Here is a 7,628-nt window from a genome sequence, read left to right on the forward strand (position 1 = left end):
CTCAAATTGAGATCCCTTTACTTGAACAAATACTACAAGCTGCGATGATCAGTGTAAACCTCACAGAACAACCCATAAATATAATGCCTCCAGAACTTGAGGGCATGAACTATCGTGGCCAAATCCAAATCATGTGCGGGGTAATTCTTCTCGTAGGGCTTCACCTGACGTGAAGAATATGCAATAACTCGCCCCTCCTGCATCAACACACAACCTAGGCTAACGTGTGAAGTGTCACAATACATAGTATATATCCCTGAACCAGGAGGAAACACTAATATTGGTGCTGTAGTCGATGCGGTCTTGAGCTTTTGTAAGCTCGCCTCGCAATCATCGAACCAAAGGACTATAAGAATGGAGAACCCTTCTGGTTAAATATAGTCAAATGTGTCACAATAGATGAGAAGTCCTCCACCAACCGACGATAATAACCTGCTAACCCTAAGAAGATCCTGAACTCGGTCGATGTGGTAGGATGAGGCCAATTCTACACTGCCTCGATCTTCCTAGGATCCACCTTAATACCCTCATCTGATACCACATGCCACAAAATCTACCCAAAAATAGTACTTGGAGAACTTAGAATATAGCTTCTGTTTCCACAAGGTTTGAAGCACAATATGTCATCAATGAAGACAATGAAAACTGAGTAAATATATGGCCTGAACACCCGGTTCATCAAATCCATAAACGCTGCTAGCACGTTGGTCAAACTGAAGGACATTAGTAGAAACTCATAGTGGCTATATCTAGTTCAGAAAACCGTCTTCGAAACATCCGAAGCATGAATCTTCAATTGATGATACCCAGATCTCAAGTCGATCTTAGAGAACACCCTGGTACCCTGCAACTGGTCAAACAAATCATCAATACGCGCCAACGAGTACTTGTTCTTAATGCTAACTTTGTTCAACTGCCGGTAATCAATGCACATCCACATAGTCACATCCTTCTTTTTCACAACCAACACCGGTGCACCCAAGGGCGACATACTCATCCAGACAAACCTCTTCACTAGCAACTCCTTAAGCTGTTCTTTCAACTCCTTCAACTCTTTCGGAGCCATGTGGTATGGTGGAATAGAGATGGGCTGGGTACCTGGTGCCAAATCAATACAAAAATCGATATCACGATCTGGTGGCATGCCTGGTAGATCAGAAGGAAACACAACGGAGAACTCCCACACTATGGGCACTAAATCAATCATGGAATTCTCTATAGCAATATCCCGAATGTAATCCAGATAAGCCAAACAACCCTTCTCAGCCATATGTCGAGCCTTCAAGAATGAAATAACTTTGGCATTGCCAAGGTAATAGTGTTGGCATGGCAATCTAGAATGACATGGTATAGAAACAACCAATCCATGCCTAGGATGACCTCAAAGTGGGTCATGTCGAGCAATTGAAGGTCCGCTCTAGTCTCATAACCACAGAAAGTCAAAATATATGACTGGTAAATCCGATCCACAACTACAGAGTCGCCCACTAGCGTGGACACATATATAAGAGCACCCAGGGACTCACGAGAGACACCCAGAAAATGAGAAAACAGAGATGAAACATATGAATACATATACCCTAGATAAAATGGTACCAAAGCATCCCTACTGCAGACAGAAATAATACCTTTGATCACGGCGTCTAAGGCTACTGCATCTGGTCTGGCTGGGAAGACATAGAACCTAGCTTGAGTGCCACATAATTGGTCTCCACCTCTAGGGCGACCCCTACACACCTGCCCTCCGCCTCCTATCGGCCGGACGACTGGTGCGATAGCTGGTGTGGTTATCATGGGCTGATGGCCTTGCTGTACTGCCTTGCCGTGAAGCCCGGGGTAGAATCTCCTCATATGACCAAGATCCCCACACTTATAGCAACCTCTCGGTGTGGAAGATGAATGACCTTGAGTCTGACCCTGGGAACCTGAACACCCACTAGAAGAACCCTGAATAGACGGTGGATGGTAGGAGCTCTCTAAAATGGCTCTGAAATAGGGCCGCATCGGAGCACCCTAAGAAGGCGGCGGTGCTGAATAAGTGGGCCTGCTAGACTAGCCAATCACAAACTGCCCTCTGCCCTCAAATGGAGCACCACTGAACCCTCTAGAATATCGAGGCCGCTTGTCCATCGGCACCTGCTCTCAGCCCTGTTGACGAATACTCTCGATCCTCCGAGCTATCTCTACGACCTACTCGTAAGTAGTCCCTATCTCAATCTCACAGGCCATAGTGACCTGAATACCATAGTGCAAGCCTGAAATAAACCACCGTACTCTCTCTGCATCGGTAGGGAGTATTATAAGTGCATGGCAAGACAACTCAAATAATCAGGCCTCATAATCGATCACAGACATCTGAACCTGTTGGAGTCACTCGAACTGACCTCGTAACTCTTCCCTGTGAGAGGGTGGGATATATCTCTCCAAAAAGAGACGTGTGAACTGGTCCCAAGTCAAGGGAGGAGAACCTTTTGAGAAGATAGGACTCCCACCATCTACGTGCCTTGCCCTCCAGCCGAAAGGTGGTAAAGTCTACCCTGTGGGACTCTAATACTCTCATGTTGTGAAGTTTGTCCCTGTAGTGATCAATAAAGTCTTAGGGGTCCTCATGTCACTCACCGCCAAAGGTAGGAGGATGTAGCATGGTCCATCCATCCAATAGCTTCTGCGGCTTGCTTGTCGCAGCTGGTATGGGCTCTGGTATAGCCGCTGTAACGGGTTGAGTCCTGTCCGCGGGTAGTGCACTCGGGGTCTGATATACGACAACAACATACCTTGGAGCATGAGTGGTAAGGGTCTGCGCTCCCCCTCCCGCCTGAGATGTGGCTGGGTCCGCTGGAAATAAACCAGTTTGTTTCATAGAGTCTTTGAACCGCAGCATACGACCCATGACCTCCTAGAATCCCGGTGTAGAAATGGAATCCACCAGGGCCCGCTCAGCTGCAGGTACTTCACCCTGCTCCTCAATAACAGGATCCTCCACTGGATCCGCTGGTGGCACAACAGGAGCAACTCTAGGACACCTTTGTCCCCTGGTAGGAGCTGGAGCCCTCCCTCATCCTTTAACAATAGGGGGAGCATCTCCTCCACCACAGGGTACATCTGCCGTGCGCGTTCTCACCATTTGTGAGATAATAAGAGAAAGATACTTAGCACAACATCAACTGCACAATAGGAGATGCAGAAAGAGAAGTTTCCTAACACCCTATAGCCTCTCGAAGATAAGTAGGGACGTCTCCATACCGGTCTGCAAGACTCTACTAGGCCCGCTCATGACTTGTGAGACCTATGTGAACATAGTGTTCTGATACCAAACTGTCACGACCCAATTCCCACTATAGGCCGTGATAGCGCCCAACGTTGCCGCTAGGCAAGCCAACAATGAACTATCTATGTAATTGTTCATTTTAATATTTTTAAAGTCATTGATTTTATTGATTAAGAGAATGATTAATAGGTGATTGTAATAATGTAAAGCATGAAATAAACGAAAGAGTGAAGTAGTGAATTTAATAATCAAAACCATAAAATATCTACTAGAATTTCCCAAAACCCGGTGGCACAAGTGAATGAGCAAACTAGTAGAATATACAAAACCTCCTATACTACTAGCTGGAGTAAGATAGCCAGAAAAATAAATAAAAACAAGAGTAGACTTTGGGGGCTGCAGAATGGGTATAGAGAGAATCTCACTACTAAGTCTCCGGGTAGCGGGGATACGTGCCTGTATGGCCACCAGATGCACCTACCAGAACGATTAGTGCAGAAGTGGAGCGTGAGTACATAAATAACATGTACCCAGTAAGAATCTAGTCTAAACTCGAAGAAGTAGTGACGAGGTGTCGACATCAACACTTACTAAGAATCAATAAATAAAGTGCAGAAGTTATAAATAGGCATGGAATACATCAGTAATAACACAATAACGAACAATAAATAAGTGGTTCTTTAACTAGATATCAATTAGAGTCTCCAACTATCACATACTAATTTCATCACATAAGAGCCATCAAGTAATTATAAATTCTCAAGTTATGGAAGAAATGTCAAGTATAATCAGACTTCATGCAATATCACGCACGTCTATGCCGAGGTCGTACGTCCCGATCTAGAATAGTATGTACACTACCGAGGGTCGACCGGAGCAAACCATAGAGGCATATATTATACTGCCAAGACGTTCGACCCGATCCAGAGAAAGAGAGAATACTTTACGAACTTCGATTAACAACTACTACATAAGAATAATACTCAGAAGGTATAATTTCCACCAACAATCTAACCCACCAAAACTTAAAGTAGTGAAACTCATTCTTTACAAATACTTTATCCAATTTCAAATATAATTTAAGGAATTAAATTAACAAGTTGGGTACAAATAATACAAGAAACACATGGTAGAGTTCTACAACTACCTAGACATAAGCATGATTTTAGCTACATGCGAACTCTCGTCACATCATGCGCAGTAGCACCCACAATTATTAACAAACAATCACTTATAGCACCTACAGGGATAAATTTCCTCTTACAAGGTTAGACAACAGGCTTACCTCATTTTCCAGTCCTCTTCCCGGTCCACAATTCACACTAAAGCCTCAAATCGATGCCCCACAATACGAAACTAGCCAAATATTGTATAAATTAATCAATATATAATGAAAAGTCTATAATTTAACTATTAGAGTAATTACCCAACCCAAACGGAAGATTCCTAAAATTCAACCCGGGCACGCATGCCCGGATTCCAAGAATATTTGTGAATAAAAGTTAACCATAACTCACCAACACAAATATATAATATTTACTCAATTTCATAATCATTTTTGTGGTATAATCCCATTTTTATCAAAACCTAGGTTTCTCAACTAAATCCTATAATTTCCACAATTTATATGTTAAAATCTACCTAAAATCCCCGTATTAAACTCACATTAAGTAGTAATTACTTACCTTAAATTGATAGGTGAAAAATGCCTCTCCAAGAGATCCAAAATACGGCTAACCCAAAGTGAAATGAAAGAAAATGCACTGAATCTCTAAAAACAAGTCTATACCTAGCTGACCCTTTTTCGCGATCGCGAAGGGAAACTTGGCCCAGACCCTAAGATCCTTCTTCATGAATGCAAACTCTCTCTCGCGAATGCAAAGGCTTGACTCGCCTGAGTTTCGTGAGAAGCTGCCCCCCCCCCCGAAGGACCTTTTTCCCTTATGCAAATACGGGACTTTTCACGCGAACGCGAAGGCCACAGGTCTTAGACCTTCGCCAACGCGAACTGGGTATCGTGAATGCAAAGAATAATTTCCCAGTCCCCCAAGTTCCTTCTCCGCAAACGGGACACAACTCCGCGATCGCAAAGAAGGAAACTAGTACCAGCAGTGATAGATTTTTGGACGCTTTAGGTGGTCTGAAACTCACCCGATCCACCTAAGACCCAGCCCAATTGCACCAACAAGTCCATAAATACAATACGGATCTACTTGAACCCTCGTAATGCGTAAAACAATATCAAAACTAAGAATCGTACCCCAAAACTAAATCGAATGAAATTATGAATTTCAAGCTTTTCAACTTACTCCGAACGCGCCAAATCATACTTAGACTACTTGGAATGACACAAAATTTTGTGTACATGTCATAAACTACCATACGGAACTATTCCCAGGCTCGAGGTCCCAAACGGACCTCGAAACACCAATGTCTACTCCAAATCAATTTTAAAGAACTTGAAAACCTTCAGTGCGCCAACTTTCAACATTAAGCGCCGAAACGCTCCCGGATCATTCGAAACCCGATCTGAACACACACCCAAGTCCAAAATCATCATACGAACCTATTGGAACCGTCAGATGCCGATTTTGAGGTCTACTAAAAATGTTGACTCAAGTCAAACTTGGCCATATCGGGCTACTATTAAGGAACCAAGTGTTCCAATTTCAACCCGAACCCTTCCAAATCCAAGTCAATCATCCCCACAAGTCATAAAACAGTAAAGACACCTATGGGAAGTCTTAATTAGAGGAACAGGGGATCTAGAAAGCAAAACAAATGGTCAGATCGTTACATTCTCCACCTCTTAAAAAAATTTTTGTCCTCGAACAGGTCTAGAATCATACCTGGAGTGTTGAATAGGTGTGGATATCTGCTCCGCATGTCCTCCTCGATATCCTAAGTTGCCTCCTCGACTAGTTGGCCCCTCCACTGGACCTTTACCGTAAAAGTCTTCTTATACCTCAACTGGCGAACCTGCTTGTCAATAATGGCAACTGGCTCCTCCTCATAACCCAAGCTCTCATCTAGCTAAACCATGTTGTAGTATAACACAGGTGGCCTGTCCGCATGATATTTCCGGAGCATAGACACGTGAAAAATAGGATGAACTCCCGATAGACTAGGAGGCAAATCAAGCTCATAAGCAACCTCCCAACTCGACTCAACATATCAAATGGGCCAATAAACTTTGGGCTATGCTTTCCCTTCTTTCTAAACCTCACGATTCCCTTTATCGGCGAGACTTTCAGCAGAATCTTCTCGCCCACCATAAATGATAAATCACGTGCCTTCTGATCCACGTAACTCTTCTGTCTGGATTGTGTTACGCGAAGTCTCTCCTGAATCAACATTACCTTCTCCAAGTCATCCTTCACTAAATCAGTACCATACAACCTAGCCTCGCAGTGCTCAAACCATCCGATGGGCGAACGACATAGCCGACCATATAAAGCCTCAAATAGAGCCATCTCAATGCTGGACTGATAATTGTTGTTATAAGCAAACTCGGCCAAATGCAGGAATCGATCTGACTACCCTCCGAAGTCAATCACATATGCTTTGAGCATATCCTCCAGGATCTGAGCTGCCCGCTCCGACTACCCGTCGGTCTGCGAATGAACGGCTATGCTGAGCTCTACCTGGTACCCAACTTGCTATGTACTGCTCTTTAGAAATGCAAAGTGAACTGAGGGACTCTATTTGAAATGATGAAAACAGGCACACCATGCAACCGGACAATCTCCTGAATGTAAATCTTGGCCAACCTCTCTGACGAGTACGTAGTCATCACTGGAATAAAGTTTTCCAACTTGGTCAGCCTATCGATAATGACCCAAACGGTAACAAACTTCCTTAACGTTCTCGGCAACCCAGCTACAAAATCCATAGTGATGTGCTCCCATTTCTAGTCTGGTATAACCATCTGCTGAAGTAGGCCACCTGGCCTCTGATGCTCACACTTAACATGATGGAAATTTAGGCATCTCGCTACTTACAAAACTATGTCCTTCTTCATCCGTCGCCACCAATAATGTTGCCTCAGATCGCAATACATCTTCATAGCACCTGGATAAATAAAATACTGAGAACTGTGTGCCTCCTCTATAATCTTCTCCCTTAATCCATCAACTTTAGGAACACATAGGCAACCCTAGAGTCGCAGAACACCATTATCACCAATAGTAACCTCCTTGGCACCACCATGTAGTACCGTCTCCCTAATAACCAACAAGTGCAGATCATCATATTGACGAGCCTTGATCCGCTCGAATAATGAAGACTAAGCCAAAATGCATCCAAGAACTCGACTCGGCTCTGAAATATCCAACCTCACAAGTCTGTTAGCCAAGGACTG

The sequence above is a fragment of the Nicotiana sylvestris genome, chromosome 9, assembly GCF_000393655.2.
Source record: "Nicotiana sylvestris chromosome 9, ASM39365v2, whole genome shotgun sequence".
NCBI lineage: Eukaryota > Viridiplantae > Streptophyta > Magnoliopsida > Solanales > Solanaceae > Nicotiana > Nicotiana sylvestris.